General features: G+C 32.7%; 1 protein-coding gene across 1 annotated transcript in view; it reads right to left on the bottom strand.

Moving 5' to 3' along the window:
• The window catches only part of LOC114333014 (protein O-mannosyl-transferase Tmtc3), a 1,018,587-nt gene that overhangs the window by 468,767 nt on the left and 530,674 nt on the right, over window positions 1-19,146 (bottom strand). The gene's annotated exons all lie outside the window — the stretch shown is intronic.

Raw genomic sequence — 19,146 nt, 5'->3', positions numbered from 1 at the left:
TGCGTTTTGACTCACCCTGTATCTGATATAAAGAAAATGAGCAATATCAATTATTTTTGAAAATTTTGACAATAAATAAAAAACTACGGCATCAATAAACCATTGCTGTTGTGTTTACTGATATGTATAGACAGGGACTTAAACTAGTTAAATAACTTTGTAAATACCCTGTATAACGTAACAAACCTTTATATTTTTGTGAAGGGAAAATTAACAGGATTTCGAATATAAAATAAAATACAGGGTGTTCCATTTAAAAAAACATAAGTTTAGTCTGCCACTATGTTACCGAATACCCTATAACATTCTAACTAATTTATTAATGTGAAGCTCAAAACTGGCTACAATTTTTGTTATTAACTTTTATTGCTATCTATTAATATAGCGGGTCTATGGAGCTTTGTCACACTAATAAATCATCCTGTATGTATGCTCTTTAATTTGGTTGAACAATGTAATTGAATCATCCACATTGTTCAACCGAATTGAATGGTGTATTTCCGCCTTAGGATGTGACACACGAAGAAAAAGAATAGAAAATAGCGAATTATTTGAACATTTTTTATGGTTATATATTTAGAAATTATCATAAATTATTTTTTAATGCCTTCTTTTTATCACGGCTCCGGTATATTCCAAATTTTTAAATTCTTTGAATTTTTGTATAACCTGGAACTGGTCTATTAGAAGTTTTTACGCTAAATAGAGATTTGATAATGCTTGCAGTGTTGCCTGAATAAAATATCATTGCTGATTTTTTCTCAGCTGAATACATTTCATTAACTTTATTGCTTTTTAAACAATAAATCATAACATAAAAATATCGACAATTCAAATAATGTTAATATCTAACTTAATTGTGACTGAACGCAACGGCCTACACACATTCTGCACTTAGTGTGGCCAAACTGTACAACAATACTTTGGCAAATCTACTGTATTTTGCAAAATTTTGGAATGTGTTTAATTCATAGAACAATTTCAACATTTGTTTTCAATAAAAATTTCAGTCCACTACAAATAGTATCTTATGATTTTTGATGTAAAATGATTAAAGCTGGAATTCAAGAGTCAACATTTAGAATTTCCCATATACTCCAGGCTGTGGGTGAAAAATAGGTCGATTTCAGGATATAATTCAGGAATTTTTGAAACCTATCAGGTGTTGTAAAGGACGATGCCAGGAATAACTTCTACTAAAATGTGACCAAAAATATTGTGAGCTTTTTTTTCTATTGCGATTTTCATTTGTTAAATTTGCAATTTTTAAAGATTTTTAATTTTGCAGCTTAGGATGTTAATTCTAGAGAAAAACTTTTTAATAGAAAGTTGTAGTAAATTAAAAAACCTACAATTTGAGCTATGGTAAGTTTAATTTCGTTTATTGGTTATTGCAAAATAGCCTGCGAAAAGTCCAAAATGGCCGTTTTTTACAATTGCGTTATTTATTGTACAAATAATTTTTTCTATTTTTTAAAGCTTTAAAATAAAGATCTTTCAATTCCAAACATAAAAAAATATTGTAAGACCGGATTAACGAATTTGTTGCTTAGATATTACAAATTCTTTATCCCAAGAGGTCAAATGTCGAAGGCTATAACTTTTTGAAAAAAAAATCGTAGAGTTGGTGAAACATCCAATCTCCTTCTAAAGCGTAATATTTTCATATTCTGATGTAAATAAATGCGTAAAACATTTTTAAACCTCTAATTTTTGGGTTTGAAAATAAGGGGGCAAATTTCGTTATAAACATTTAGAGATGAAGCCGCCCTGTACCTCCTATGAGTTTCTAACTTACAGATTATTGTTGCTGAAGATGAAACGAAGATTTATTAAAAAAATAAAAATTTTCTACAACCAACTGAAGCCGAGATAATTGTTTCTTTTTTCTTAAATCGTAGTGCCTTTATTTATAACAATTAAGAAATTATTTTACAGTCATTGACTAAAGAAAGACTTATTTTATCTTAAAATAAAAATTATTATAAAATATAGTTACATTTAATTATTAAAAATTCTTTTTTAAATCGGTGCTTTTGCGAGCGGCCGAATTTTTCAAATCGCCCGGCTCGCTTCAAATCCGCGCCCTCGGAAAATTTTTACGTAACTTGTATAAAATTTTGACCGAAAACAATTTAATAATATTACCATCACAGTTACCATTATAATATACAGTCTATTTACCACTGTATTTGTTCCTCTTGATAAACTTTTATATGTGAAATCTCATTTCTGAAGAAATAATATTACAAAAATGATACATATATAATATGAAATATATAACTATATTTTTAATTTTTTCATTGATATATAAATATAATAATAATAATAATGTTACTTCTTATTATACAATATAAAACTTTTTCTTCTTGTAGTGACTATTCGTTTTGGATGTTGGCGACCATCATGGCAATCTGTACTTGCACACTAAATTGGTACTGCTGCTCTAAAAAGACTTGTAGTTGTTGTGTTGAACGACATACGTAAATTTTCTAGCAAGGTTCCTTCGCCTTCCTAGTTCTCAGTTTCCAAATGGGGTTTGCCAAATTGCCATGACGGTCGCCAACATCCAAAACGGATAGTCACTACAAGAAGAAAAAGTTTTATATTGTATAATAAGAAGTAACATTATTATTATTATACTTATATAACAATGAAAAAATTAAAAATATAGTTATATATTTCATATAATATATATGTATCATTTTTGTAATATTATTTCTTCAGAAATGAGATTTCACATATATAAACTTTATCAAGAAAAACAAATACAGTGGTAAGTAGACTGTATATTATTAATGGTAATATTATTAAATTGTTTTCGGTCAATATTTAATACAAGTTACGTAAAAATTTTCCGAGGGCGCGGATTTGAAGCGAGCCGGGCGATTTGCAAAATTCGGCAGCTCGCAAAAGCACCGATTTTAAAAATAATTTTTAATAATTAAATGTAACTATATTTTATAATAATTTTTATTTTAAGATAAAATAAGTCTTTCTTTAGTCAATGACTGTCAAATAATTTCTTATTGTTATAAATAAGGGCACTACGATTTAAGAAAGAATAAACAATTATCTCGGCTTCAGTTGGCTGTAGAAAATTTTTATTTTTTTTAAATCTTCGATTCCTCTTCGGCAACAATAATCTGTAAGTTAGAAACTCATAGGATGTACAGGGCCGCTTCAGCTCTAAATGTTTATAACGAAATTTGCCCCCTTATTTTGAAACCCAACATTTAGCTCGGCTTCAGTTGGTCGTAGAAATTTTTTATTTTTTTATAAATCTTCGTTTCGTCTTAAGCAACAATAATCTGTAAGTTAAAAACTCATAGGATGTACAGGGCCGCTTCAGCTCTAAATGTTTATAACGAAATTTGCCCCCTTATTTTCAAACCCAAAAATTAGAGGTTTAAAAATGTTTTACGCATTTATTTACATTAGAATATGAAAATATAACTCTTTAGAAGGAGATTGGATGTTTCATTAACTCTCTACAATTTCTTTTTTCAAAAAGTTATAGCCTTCGACATTTGACCTCTTGGGATAAACAATTTATAATATCTAAGCAACAAATTCGTTAATCCGGCCTTACAATTTTTTTTTATGTTTTGAATTGAAAGATCTTCATTTTAAAGCTTTAAAAAATAAAAAAAAAATTATTTGTACAATAAATAACGCAATTGTAAAAAAAGGCCATTTTGCACCTTTCGCAGGCTGTTTTGCAATAACCAATAAACGAAATTAAACTTACCATAGCTCAAATTCTAGGTTTTTTAATTTACTACAACTTTCTATTAAAAAGTTTTTTTCTAAAATCAATATTCTAGCTGCAAAATTAAAAATCTTTAAAAATTGCAAATTTAACAAATGAAAATCGCAATAACAAAAAAAGCTCACAATATTTTTGGTCACATTTTAGTAGAAGTTATTCCTGGTATCGTCCTTTACAACACCTGATAGGTTTCAAAAATTCCTGAATTATATCACGTTTTTTCACCCACAGCCTGGGGTAATACAGTTTCCTCTGATCCGTTTGACGATTCACCACCCTGTATATATACTTGTGTGCGTGTCTTAGAAAAATAATTATATCTAATAATATTTCTATTATAAAAAAATTATATTACAGACAAAGCTAATGATAATTATGATAATTTGTGCAATTGAGAACTCTATTTTATTTATTTATTATCACCAATTATTACTCCCATTACTGATGAATAATAAAGTTTAGTATATCGATTATCATTTACAGAATGGCTTTTAAGCAATTTTTCCGATAATTTAATAAGTTAACAAAGACTTTAACCAGAAGCGTCTATTATGCCTTTCACTATTTTTGTATAATACTATCGATTTTTGCCACATAATCAATCATAATTTTCAGAATAAGAACTTTCTTGACGACGATAATGAGCAAAGTTTATTTGTTCCTATGTATTTAAGGCAATCAATCAACTTCGATTTTTCTCGTTCCTTCGTATCCTTGTTGACTTATTGAAGCATAAAACAGTTATAAATATTAAGTAGCAATAGAGGAGATGGTAATAACACTTAGGTTCTTGGCGAAGCTTAAAATCGGTGAGTTAAGGAGATTTTTCCACTTGAAAATAAGGGATTAGAAACTAGCATGTACAGCAGGAATAAATTAAAAATCATAAAAAGTTGGCAATAGTTTATAGCTAGTCAATTGTTAGAAATATCACAGAAATAAAGAGAGTATTGAAGTTTATTCCTTAAAGTTTGACTTGATTATACAGGGTGAATCATCGTTGACTCTATTAGGTTGAGAGGCTCTATTATGGCGAAATATTAACAATTTAAAGAGTTTGTTTTTTCAGTAATATGGGGTTTAATCAAGTAGCATTAAAGGGAAGATTTTGGGAAAACAATAGAGAATGATAGTAAGGGTAATTAGGCGAGCGGCACGCAATCTCAAAGTGACCAGGTACTGACCACGATGTGGTGAATTTTGTGAAAATGTGGTTTATGAATTATATGTGGGGGAAAATTGTCAAAATGACAATTTTATCATAAAAATAAAAAAATGAAATCAGGTTTTTTTGCGTTTAACTCGCTACAACTCCGTTTTATTTAAATTTTTTTTTTTGAAATTTTTATAGCATATATTTCTGATTTTTATGAAGACTATGAGACCTGTTGTTAGCTTTCAGTCTTATTCTTATAAAAGTTACATATTTTTTACAAAGTGCAGAATTGTGAATTGCAAAGTTAAATCGCAAAATTTAAGTGACAAAATTCAAAATTTAGATTTTTAATCACGTTTATGTTAAAATATAGAGTTCAAAGTGGCGATAAGATATATCCCTGTCGGACTCCTCGACGGATTTGAATTTCTTCTGTAAGCCTACCCTCAACCTTCACATTTGCTGTTTGATTCCAATATAGGTTACATATAACTCGAATATCTCGGCTGTCTATATTTTTCTTTATTGGAACTTGCCTTAGTGGTTCATGCTCTACTTTGTCAAAAGCCTTTTCGAAATCAATAAAACAGGTGTAAATTTCTTGTTTCATGTCTAAGCATCTTTGTAAGAGAACGTTCATTGCAAACAGATCTTCCCTTATACCCAGCACTTTTGTGAATCCCATCTGAGTGTTACTGATCTCTCTCTCCTGTCGTTTCCCCATTACTGAGGATCGTGATTTCTTCCAATATTCCTAACAATGTTTCTCCATTGGTCTCTATCTTCAGCTGCTCTAAGAGCTTCGCAGAATGAGTTTCCAGCTGAATGCTTTATTTGGTCAGACCATCTAGTTGGTGATCGTCCTCTTGATCTTCTCCCCGGAACGTTTCCAGAAACAATTAATCTCTCCAAACTGTCGTCACCTCTGCGAACCACGTGACCAAAGAATTGCAGAATTCGTTGCAGACATATTGTGGACAGCCTTTTTTAATATCAAGTTGGTTTAGAATGGAAACGTTTGTCCTGTGAGCTGTCCAAGGTATGCGCAGCATTCTTCTCCAGCACCACATCTCAAAAGCATTAATTTTTTGGCGCTCGCATGCGCGAAGAGTCCAAGTCTCTGCTCCGTATAGAAATATTGAGAATACAAGGGCATTCACCAGTCTCATCTTGGTATTTTGAGAGATAGATCTGTCTTTCGAAACCTTTGGTTACGCGACTCATCGCATTTTTTGCCATACCAATACGTCTCCGAACTTCTGCTTCACCGTTACCATCGTTAGTTATACTAGACCCGAGATAGACAAAGGTGATTACTATCTGGTATTCCTGTAATATGTTAGTCAGTTGAATAGTGTCAAATCTGTCGACCACCATTATTTTTGTCTTAGCTTTATTGATATTCAGACCAACTTTATTGCTTTCGTACTCAACTCTTCGTCCTATTTTGTCTTAGCTTTATTGATTTTCAGACCAACTTCGTGTTACTGATGTCTACGTCTAATTTCCTATAGATGTATTGTGGATTATTTTTAAGAATAGCTTTAGAACATGACTGATCAAAGCTATCGTACGATATTCGTTGCATTTCTATGTATTTGCCTTTTTTTTGGAAGTAGTATAAAGGTCGAATGGAGTCATTTCTTAGGTATTAAATATATCTAAGAGTATTTTAATTTATGTTTCGTGGACCTTAAGAAAGCATTTGACATGGTCACATTAAAGGACGTTATCCATTTGTTATACTCGAGAGAGGTACCTCTAGGAATAATTAAAACGATCGAAAACATCTACCAGAACAACACAATAAAAGTAAAATTGGACGATGAATTAACTGACCCAATTGAAGCCGGCTATGGGATAAGACAGGGGATTCCTTTAGTCCTTTATTGTTCAACCTGATCATGGACGAAATAATAAAAATAGTAAGAACTAAAAAAGGATACCATGGGAGAAAAACAACTTAAAATAATCTGCTATGCGGACGATGCAATATTAATCTCTCAAAGTGAAGATGATTTACAACGTATGCTGCACCAATTCAACATAATCGCCAGAAAATTTAACATGTTAATTTTCTCACAAAAGACAAAATGCATGGTTATAACAGCAGATCCAATAAGATGTAAATTGGAGCTGGAAGGTCAGATAATACAACAAGTGATGGAGTGTAAATACCTAGACATGACACTATCTAGCTACGGAAGGCTCGAAACAGAAGTGGAAGATCAAGTGAATAGAGCAAATAGAGCTGCAGGTTACCTGAATGACACAATATGGAGAAATAAAAATATCGGAAAAGAAATTAAAGGCAGAATTTACAAAACAGCCATCAAACCAATAATGATATATGCGGCAGAAACACGACCCGACACAGCGAGGACAAAAAGATTGCTCGAAACAGCGGAGATGAAAACCCTTCGAAAAATCGATGGTAAGACTCTATGGGACAGAGCTAGAAGTACAGAAATACGACGTAGATGCAAGGTGTATAACATTAATAACTGGATAAGAAACAGAAGAACAGAATGGAATGACCACATAAGCCGAATGACAACAAATAGGATAGTCAGGACAGCAAGAGACGGTTCCCCAATAGGAAGACGATCAGTGGGAAGACCACGAAAACGATGGAACGACAACTTACTAGAGGCGCATTGAAAAAACATACAGAGTCATGTCTATACAAAAAGAAGAAGAAGAATTATTTTAATAGATTCATCGTCCATAAATTTGAGCAGTTCTATGGGAATTTCATCAGGACCTGGTGCCTTACCACTTTTCGCTTGTTTGATTGCATATTCTATTTCTTCTCTGGTTATAGCAGGCCCTGTAACATCTGTGTATTCATTTGAGATTTCTTGTCTATCTTTGTCATCAAACAGTCGTGATATGTATTCTGTCCATCGGTTCATTTTCTGTTGTAAATCTGGTCTGAGTATGCCATCTGTATCTCTGACCTGTCCTGTCTGTGATATTCTTTTCCTTCCTGTGATGTCTTCAATCTTTTTGTGTGCATTGAAAAAGTCGTATTTTTGCTCCAGTTATTCCAACTTCTGCCATTGTTCACTTAGTCATCTTTCTCTTGCTTCTCTTATTTTCTTTTTTATCAGTTTATCTTTTTCTTTGTATCTTATCGAATTATTTGTTTTGTGTACACTTCTTTCACACATGAACACATGAATTTCTTTCATATTATTATAATTATTATAATAAATAGAGTGAGTTTTATGTATAAAAACCCTCAAGTATCTCGGAAACGACATGCACGTTTTTCATAGGTTTTGGTGGGTAGGTTTTCTAATGCAGCCGATATTACAGTGATAATTACATTGTTGTCAGATTTTCCGTTTTTCTGGAAATTTAATGAACTTTCTTATTTCAAATAGAACACTCTGTATATTTTTTGCGTTTCGAAGTCCTTAAGATATACTGATTATTTTTTATGTGATATTCTCTATACCTAAATGCAATAGTTTCGGAATTATTGCTACATTTATTTAAAAACAAAATTTAAAGAAATTATAAAAATCAATTTTTTCGGCCCGTGTAGACATTATTTTACGTTCTTTGTAAAAAAAAAGTTCTTTTGTAATTGTGCTCTAAAGTTAATCGTTTTCGAGTTATAAACAATAATTTAAAACTGAAAAAAATCGAATAATGACTATTTTCAAGGTTCAAAAACAAAAATAAAAAACATTATTTTTGAAACTACGGAGTACCCAAACCCTTCTTCCAGGGGCTCGCTATAAAATTTTTTGGCACGTTTTACTCTAAAACATTGCTTTTTAATAAATGCTAATGAGCGCATATGAGAGGACGGGCGATCGGGCTGCATTAACAACTAAAAAACAATATTTTAGAATGAAACAAACAAGCTCAAATTACTTATTGGTAACTGATAAAATAAGGCTTTAGCTTGAATTTCTATACTTGGCAGTTTCAAAAATAATATTTTTGATTTGTGTTTTTTAACCTTGAAAATCGTAATTATTCGATTTCTTTTCAGATTTAAATTATTTATAACTCGAAAACGATTAACTTTAGAGAAAAATTACAAGAGAACTTTTTTGTTCCTAATGGTTCAAAGAACGTAAAATAATGTCTACGCAGGCCGAAAAAATTGATTTTTATAATTTGTTTAAAAAGTTTTAAAAATGTAGCAATAACTCCGAAATTATGGCCTTTAGGTATAGGGAATAAAACATGGAAAATAATCAGTATTTCTTAAGGACTTCAAAACGCAAAAAATATACAGGGTGTTCCATTTGAAATAACAAAGTTAATTAAATTTTCAGAAAAACTGAAGATCTGACAACAATGTAATTATTACTATAATATCGGCCACATTAGAAAACCCCAACCCACCACAATCCATAAAAATCGTGCAAGCTATTTCGGAGATAATTGAGGGTTTCCATACATAAAACTCATTCTGTATAATATGATATTATATTATATTATTACACATAATTATATGTATATGTTACAGTTCAAGTTGATTATCCAGTTGGAGTTGACTCCAACTAGTTGGAGTCGACTCTAACGGCTGGTTTCAGTAAAAGTTGATTATAAATATAAAATGAAGATTTATATTCAACATTTACTAGTAAAAGTAGACTCCAACTAGGAAAAGTATACTCTTCCCATTGCCATTTAGTAAAAGTTGATTCTGATTCACACAAACAGCCGATTCTAGGAATTAAATGTTACTGAATATGTTCAAATTAGTCTAGGCTGTATCGTCGCCCCCGTTAGGTAATCTACTCCGATTCGAATTTTTGCACAAACTGACTCAAAAAGAGGTCCTTATAACAAATCTACTGGGTGCCAGGCAGTACCTTGATCGATAAATTGTTTAAACAATTTTTTTAGACAAATTCACAAAAATAATTTTTTCACTTCGAACAATTTTTTTTTTATATCATTTGGGTTAATTTGAGCAAAAAAAAGGTATTTTGTGATTTTTCTCTAAAATTCATTGTTGTCGAGTTATACGCGATTTAAAATTTGAAAAATGCGAAAATAGCCATTTTTAAGGCTTAATAACTCGGTTAAAATCCATTATTATGAAAGTCAGAAAGTGACCAAACCAAAGTTTATAGCCCCCTCTACAAGATTCAGCAGAAATTTTTGTCACTACAGTAGTCTCTCTTTATAACGATTCCCTATATAACGATAATTCCTCTATAACGATCAAAATACTAAACATTGTTTGGTTCGTCATAAGGACAATGTATTAATTCTTTCTCTATACCGATATCGTTCTCTCTTTATAACGATAACTTTTCAATATTCGATGACCTCACTTTTCAAGAAACAACTGATAACCATTTGCGTTTGGCAATAACTAAGATAACTAAACCATGAGAATTTTAAGAATTAAAGATAACACTTAATTGAAACACAGGGAATAACTGAAAAAGCTGTTGCGTAGGTGTAACTTGATACAAAGTGATTAGTGAGTGATTCATTTTGTGGCTCCAATTTAGCAAAAATTTGGTGGTTCAAATTTCAATCCGATATGCAGAAAGTTGAGTACACGCTTTTATCGTTCGGGCGGTGTGCCTTAACTGTTTTCACACAGATGTTGTCCTCTATTGTCTATTGACGACTTCTAAGTTTCAATTTCGGTTGTATCTCGGTCTGTAAACAGTCAAGATGTTTTCGAAAAAGCGTAGAGTACCCTCGGTTAAAGAAAAGTTATCGATAACTCGGCAGTAGAGAAAATTAACACAAGTTATTTAGTACAGTATGATTACTATTACAATAACGATTTTTTTCTCTCTCTCTCTGTATAACGATCTCTCCTTATAACGATGAAAATTCCCGGTCCCTTGCATATCGTTATAGAGAGAGAGAGAGAGAGGACTGTATTTTATTACTAAGCTTTATCTTTAATTATGAATAATGAGCGCTAAGTGCGTATCAGGCGGCCGTCAATGGTGAGTGCTAAAGAGATGCACCATTCCGGCCGTCCAATGGTGAATCTCACTCGCACTCACATTGACGGCCGCCTCAATACACGCTTAGCGCTCATTGTTGATAATTAAAAATAATATCTTATTAATGAAATAATGACAAAAATTTCTTCAGGATCTTATAGAGGTAAAATATCGTATGGCATTTTCGCCTTTCGGACAGTTCCGGCGCCAATTACATCTATAACCCTGTTTCAAGCAACTAGTGTCGATGTACACTAGCCCAGGGGACCGACGGCTTAACGTGCTCTCCGAGGCACGGTGAGACGGCTCGTGTCATTATTGGAAATGAAAATGGTTTGTCTTTGGCAGGACCGCAAATAATGATATGTACCACCAGTGGTACATGTACCACAGATTGAGAACCGCTGCTTTACATAATATGAGATAGAGTAGATAAAAATTATTTTTGTAAATTTGGTTAACAAAAATTGGTTAAACAATTTTTCGACCGCGGTACCGCGTGACACCCTGTGTATTTGTTATAAGGATTGTTATACGGATGTATTTCTTTGAGTAAGTTTGTGCAAAATATCGAATCAGAATAATTTACCTAACGGGGGCGACGTTACAGGCTATACTAATAAGTAGTTGAAACGGTCAAAACAAAGAAACGCACACTCATCAAAAATGCACTTGAGATTCTCGTATAATCAACATTTACTGAATCGATCCAGGAAGAGTCAACTCCAAATAGTAAAAGTTGATTTAAATTTTTAAAATCAACTTTTACTGCTCGTTTCAGTTGGAGTTGACTCCAACTAGTTGGAGTCAACTCTAACTGAGAATTAACTTGAACTGTAACATATACACACTATTAATACACATTAATAATTTGTTCAATACTTCAATGCAATCAATTTGAACTTTTTATGATAAAATTAGTGAATTAGTCAGTATGTACTTTGATAGTATATTTTGTATCTATAAAAAATACGACTATATTAGTTGCAATAAATTATCAAATTGATAAGATACAGTGTGTCGCATTTAATATGAAGACACCCCTATGTTTCGGCTGTAAAAATATATACAGATTTGAAATTTTGCACAGTCATACAGGGTGATGGTTCACAATTTTTAAAATAGTCAACTGAACTTTAAATTTTAAACGCGGCCTACTGCGAATCCGCAAACGGGGTGAATTTTCGATATATGCGATTCGAATTGCTTCGCGTTACAGAATCGATAAAAGTTATATGGAAAAGTTGTTCCAAATATCATTATAACCCCACATACCAAATTTTATGACAAAATTCACAATTTTAGTTTTTTTTTTCAGTTGTTATAGTCAGGATCCTAAATACTAAAATTGGGCTGTCCCGAGATGCATCTCGAGACAGCCAAAAACGGTTTTTTTCGATTTTTTCGGTCTTTCCGCTCAGATATTAAATCTGCCTCTGCCATTTAAAACAACGGCAAAAAGTACTCAAAAAAATACTATCTAAAAGTTGGCTAAATCATATTATCATAACCTAAAATTTTTTTGAAAATTTCAAAAATTTTTCCTGGGCTCATTTTTCATTACAAAAATCTGAAAAAAAATAGGTTGTTTTGTATTCGAAAGATACAACCTCTTGAATTTTTTCAGATTTTTTAAAGTAAAATTGCGCTCACAAAAAAATAAAACCTAAAAATTCTTCTCTTCTCGATTTAAGACGTTTTAGGACCTCTGGGAAGCTAAAAATTTGCATGAGGGCATAATTTTATATCCTTTATCGAAAACATAAGTAGCGGGGCTGATCGGTGCGGGGGCATTTTTGACCATCTTATCCCGCTGTAGCCTTTAGCAAATATTATGGAAAAATTTTTCAAAATAAAACTAGGATTTTATTTTCGCGCCACGTAATATTCATATAAGCTCTTTTGTAAATGGAATATTGTATGCGCCACTCATATTTACGGCGTTTAGCGGTTTTTTATTCTTGTTCTTTAAACGTTTCAGAAATATCAGCTACCTCCCAGCCTCCAGAATAAGTAAAATATCTGTCGTATGGCACTTCTCTCGCGGAAAATACGCTGGGAATACATTTTATCGATTCCGGCACTCCAAATAAACAAAAACGTGGGAATTTGGAAGGAAATTTACCTGTTTGAGAATTTTCTAGTTCGCGCTTTATTGCGTGGTGAGATATTTTAAAAATCCTTGCATAGTTCCCGTCTTATTTTAAAAGTAGGTACAGTATTTGTAAAATCGAATACACAAGAAAAACGGTGCGCTGAGACGAAACCGCATGGATGCATTTTTAAAGGAACTAACGATATGTACTCGATCTGAGTTTTGGTTTCAAAGGATTAAAATAAAATGAAGTATTTTACCCATATTTTTGTTCTTTATGTGTTATAAATCTAGGCTATATATATTATTATATCATTGTAGATATACATAATACATATGTAAGTTTTCTTTTTGTTAGTCTAACTTACAAAATAAACCTCTTGCGGTTTTGCAAATTATTTAATCAAAAAGTTGACATTGTAATAAGAAAAATGAGGTCTTGCGCAAAAATAGGACCACTGAGGTCAAAAGATAGCTCTCCAAATTTAGGGTAAAAAGGACTATTTTGGCCCCACTCGAGGGGAATCCCTCAGACCCAGGGGTACCTAGAGAACTAAAAAAATAGCTGTAGCCTACTTTTTTAAGGCACAATAATATACTACAATTTGGTAAATATCCGTAAAAAACCCCCTACAGAAGTGGCCGAAAAGTAAAAATATTGCACATATATTATATGTGCACATATACACACAGGGCTGAAGCCTAACTAAGATGTCTTTCGTATTCAGAGAAGAATAGTAAGGATAATTGCTGGCCTGTCCTATCAGAAACAATGTCGACAGCATTTCTTGCACTGCACATACTAACTCTACCTTCGCTATTTATTTTAGGGAGTATTGTTCATATAAAACAAAATATAGATTATAATCAAAAACATGAGAAATATGAGGATGTCCACCAATATGAAACCAGAAATAAGCATGCCTTATGCTGCCTTACACCAGGTTCCAAAGAAGTAGAGACGAACCAAACTCTTATGGTGTAACATTTTACCACAAGCTGCCTACTGAAATTAATGAATTGTCAAGTTTACAATTAAAAAACAAAAAATTAAAGTCTTTCTCATTAGTCCGGCATTTTACAACAGTGAATTGTTAAATTTTAACTTTGATATTTGGAACTGGGTTGTGAATTGTTGAATTGTACTCTGTTTATACCCAGAGCGTTTTTGTCTGTATTAATGTATGTGTATTATTTCATATTATACCCTGTGCTTTCATATTTGTATTTTATATTTGTGAAACAAAGTTGTACACTATTGTTTGACGTATTCAAGTAAGGTATAGTTGTTCCATTTTATCTTTGCCCATGCGTCATTATTACTTTTCAAACAAATTAAATCAAAACATAAAGTGAAACGTACTCGATGTGTATAGTATGTAGTATACAGTATAGACAATGTATATACACATCGAAATACGTTTCAGTTTATGTTTTGACTTAATTTGTTTGAAAATCAATCGTGACGCATGGGCAAAGATAAAATGGAATAACTATGTATACTTTTGTATATTAATATGAATAAATATGTATCTTGACTTTACTTGGTGTATGCATGTATATTTGTGTTTTATTTTGTATTAATTTGTAAATTAAAGTACAGAAAACATTACTGTTGAAATTACAACATACTTTTGTTTCCCCTGTATACTTAAATTCTACCAAATGAATAAAATCTCGGTTACACACAACCAACGGAAACTATTATAATAAAACATAATTAGTTAAAGCCCCTTATTGATTCATAAAAATATAAAATCCATTTTAGTACCATATTCGTCAAAACCATGAACAATCGTTTCCTTTTCTTTGGTAGTAAAAAATGAGTTAACATCTACACATGTCCCATTCAGTAAATTAAAATTAGGTCTCGTTCGCTTTTTCCGTAAATCGACATAAAATAAGGGGAATTTAAAAACACTCTCATCTCAATCGCCAAACAGAACACACACACATTCTTTCACTTTCACGCATTTTTAAATCATAAAGACAGTCTCTATTTTCTAGTGCGATTTAATTAAGTTAAATAAGTTGTACGGTAAATTAGTGTAATATTAAACATTCTCGCTTTATAAATAAAATTTAGTATGCATCTGGTGCTTTAATTTGGGTATTGGTGACAGTTTACTAGTAGCAGAAATCGACTCATTCTTATGTGTGGAAATTAATTACAAGATCCGCACATAATTTGGTACCACTGGTGGGACACACAAAGACACAGGAGAGCTGAATCCCGAGTCTTATCTCAAGAATTCATGGTACCCCTGGCATAGGCAGTCAGAAGCTGTTATCACCTACAACCACTGTATAGCTGCTACCACCCCCAGGAGGCAGACAACCAGAGGCATCTTTCTTCTCATCGGAAGTGCTCATATTCAAAAGTTTTACTCAAGGTAACTTTCGAACTATTATTATTAACAGTTCTGCATACGCTCGAATTTTTATTCGCTCAATTATTATTAATATTGTATCGTTTTATTGTTTGCATTATACTCGCATTTTATTCGCTACTTTTTATTAATATTTTTTCTCTTTTACACTCATAATTATTTTTTACACTTTCTTCATTTATCTTTATTTACTGTTATTTCACTTACATATCATATTTTCGCATATATCGCACTGATAAATCTCTCTTTAGTTACCTATTACACAACAATTTTTGTATAATTTCACATTAGTGCAGTGCAATAAACCTTTTGAGTGAACTTTTCCCCTCATTATCGTTATATTTTGTCTAAATTAAAATGGATCAATTAAAGAGAGAAAAATCAACAACCAAATCAGCCATAACTCGCGTATTAACTTGGATCACTAAGTATCTTGATGCTCAAACAAACTCCTTTGAAATAGACGTCAGAAAATCAATGCTAATTAGCTCTTTTAATAATTATAATCAAATTTGCGATAATATTGAATCATTAGAAGGTGGCGATTTGGTTGCTGAAAACAGAGACGAAGTCGAAACTAATTATTGTTCTGCCATGGCAAGATTAGAAAACAAATTACACAGTCTTGCTCAGTCTCAATTCAACTTATCTCTGGCTTCTGAACGTAACCCTTTTATTCCCTCAAACGTAAAGTTGCCCCCCATATCAGTCCCCACTTTCCACGGGGAGTACTCCAAATGGGTTTCCTTTTACCAATTATTTACCTCTCTCATCACGGATAATCAGTCCATCTCAAATGCTCAAAAACTAATCTACTTAAAATCTGCTCTTCTTGGTGAACCCCTGACTCTTATCGAATCTCTCGAAATCACAAACGATAATTTTGACTTAGCACTAGACATTTTAAAGAAAAAATATAGTAACGATTTGGCAATTATCAACTCTCACATTAACTCTATCATTGACTACCCTTCTTTCTCTAAAAGTAACCGTCAAACACTAAGTGAGTTCATAAATGAGTCTAAAAAGCATGTTGACTCACTGAAGTTATTAAATGTGCCTGTAAAAACTTGGGATTTAATTTTAATTAATATTTTATCTCGCAAATTAGACTTTGCTTCAAAACGCTATTACGGAGAAAGAAGAAATCGCAGCTCTCAGCCAACATTAACCGAATTTTTCGATATTCTTAACGAACGCTGCAATATTTTATCTGATTTAACTCATATCCCTGAATCTAAAAGGGATTCACACTCACAAAAATCCCACTTAGCCTTTCTCCCTGAACCTAACAGGGAACCACATTCGCAAAAAGCTCACACTAAAACACACTTTACCTCTCTACATTCAAATACCTCACAATCTACGCAGCAAACTTATACTCACCCCAAGTGTTCATATTGTAATGCCTTCTCACACAGAATATATTCTTGTCGGCAATTTTTAGCTCTATCTCATGATGAGAAACATAATTTTATTCGCTCAACAAAAATGTGTTCTAATTGTTTGGGCACTAAACACTCTCACAATGACTGTATTTCTAGAGGTTGTTCAATTTGCAACCGAAGGCATCATAGTCTCCTTCACCAAGATTCTTCTGAGCAAAATCGCAACCCTTCTGCCCCACGCTTTCAAACTCAATACAATACACGTTCTAATGTGAGTTATCCCAAACATTCCACTCAGAAAGACATCGCTAACAACAATGTCAGAAACGAAGATATTAATGAATCTCGTAACGTGCAACGTACCTCACCAAATTCTCTACCATCCAATAGTTCAGAAGGCACTCAAATTAACTCTCATAGGCCTTCATATCATGTCCCAGTCAATGACAACACCCATAGCTCATCATTAAGTGCTATGAGCGACACTTTAACTAATTCGTATGTCCTTCTCGCCACTGTAAAATTCACTCTGTTCACGAAATCCGGTAAAACTATTCAAGTTAAAGGTTTATTGGATAGCGGAAGCCAGAACTCTTTCATCACTAAAAGTCTGGTAAACAAACTTAATTGCGAAACATACGCAAGGACTTTACAAATTTCTGGAATATCTCAAAGCCCGATCACTTCAAATCTCACTGCCAAAATTACTCTCTTTTCTGATCAGTCAGACAACCAACTTACTTTGAACTGTGCGATCATTCCGAAAATAACTTGTAAATTACCTCAAACGAATATTTCTCTAAGTAGCATGCATATTCCCGAACACCTCAATTTGGCAGATGATAAGTTCTTTGAATCTTCCGATATTGACATTTTAATTGGCGCGGACAAATATTATGAAATTCTTCAACCTGGTCACTTTAAATTAGGAACAAATCTACCAGTTCTCTTTAATACCATCTTTGGATGGGTGATCGCAGGAAATTTTCCCATTAATTCTCGCTCCCAAGAAAATTTAACTCTTTCGGTACAAACAACCGAAATTCTTCCCAATGATAATGATTCTCGTCTTGATGTAGTCCTTGCTAAGTTTTGGGAAACTGAAGAATGCCCCACCACTAAAAAACTGTCCGAAGAAGACGAACTGGCTGAACTCAACTTCACAACTTGTCATAAAATTCTGGAAAATGGTCGCTTTCAGGTTGATTTACCGTTGAAGTCCCCTTCCGAGCATCTTAAACTCGGCAATTCATTTTATGTAGCAAAGAAACGATTTGAGTTACTTGAAAGAAGATTCAAAAGCAACCCTACGCTCTTTAATGAATACAAAAAATTCATCGACGAATATATAAACTTAAATCATGCTAAATACGTACCTTTGTCTCTTCACAGTACTTACTCTCTAAACAAATACTTTTTGCCCCATCACTGCGTTCTAAAAGATTCTCTGACTACCAAACTTCGCGTAGTTTTTGATGGTAGCTCTAAATCCACTTCTGGGCACTCTCTTAATGATATTTTACTCACTGGATATCAAGTACAACCTGATTTGTTCGATATCATTTGTCGTTTTCGGCAATTTAAATTAGTTTTTATCGCAGACATCGAAAAAATGTATAGACAAATTAATGTCAATCCCGAACAAACTTTTCTCCAAAATATACTTTGGAGAGACAGCCCAAATGAACCCTTAAAATGCATCGAACTCGCTTCCGTTACTTATGGAGTTACGTGTTCCAGTTTCTTAGCCACTCGTTGTTTAAACGAAATTGCAAATTTACATAAAGGAAAATACCCACTCGGTGCTGACGCTCTCTTGAATCAAACCTATGTCGATGATGTTCTCTATGGAGCCAACGAATTTTCTACTCTTGAAAACGCACACCATGAACTTAATGAAATGTTAAATTTTCATGGAATTCGTCTCCATAAATGGGTCTCCAACTCTCCACAATTTTCAGCAAAATATATAAGTAACCCTCCGTTAAATTATGAACTCAATGTTGAAAATACAAGTAGTAAGGTACTAGGCCTCTCCTGGCAGCCTAATGAAGACAATTTTATCATTTCTGTACCTATTTCTCCAGAACACACTTCCCTATATACTAAAAGAACGGCTTTATCCTTTCTGTCAAAAATCTTTGACCCCATTGGTCTTTTTGGTGCATTTACAATCACTGGAAAATGTTTTATACAAAAATTATGGCTCCAGAAACTTAATTGGGATGATTCTTTACCCCTAAACCTCCACAACGAATGGAAAAATTTCGTCTCCGATATTAATTCACTAAACTCTTATAAAATACCCCGTTACTTATTTCAAAATAAAAAAATCGCAACAATAGAAATTCACGGTTTTGCTGATGCTTCAATTAGGGTCCAAGCCGCCGTATTATACTT

This window comes from Diabrotica virgifera, chromosome 5 (genome assembly GCF_917563875.1).
Source record: "Diabrotica virgifera virgifera chromosome 5, PGI_DIABVI_V3a".
NCBI lineage: Eukaryota > Metazoa > Arthropoda > Insecta > Coleoptera > Chrysomelidae > Diabrotica > Diabrotica virgifera.
The sequence above is the reverse complement of the archived record's forward strand: the minus strand, read 5'-3'. Positions and strand labels throughout refer to the sequence as shown.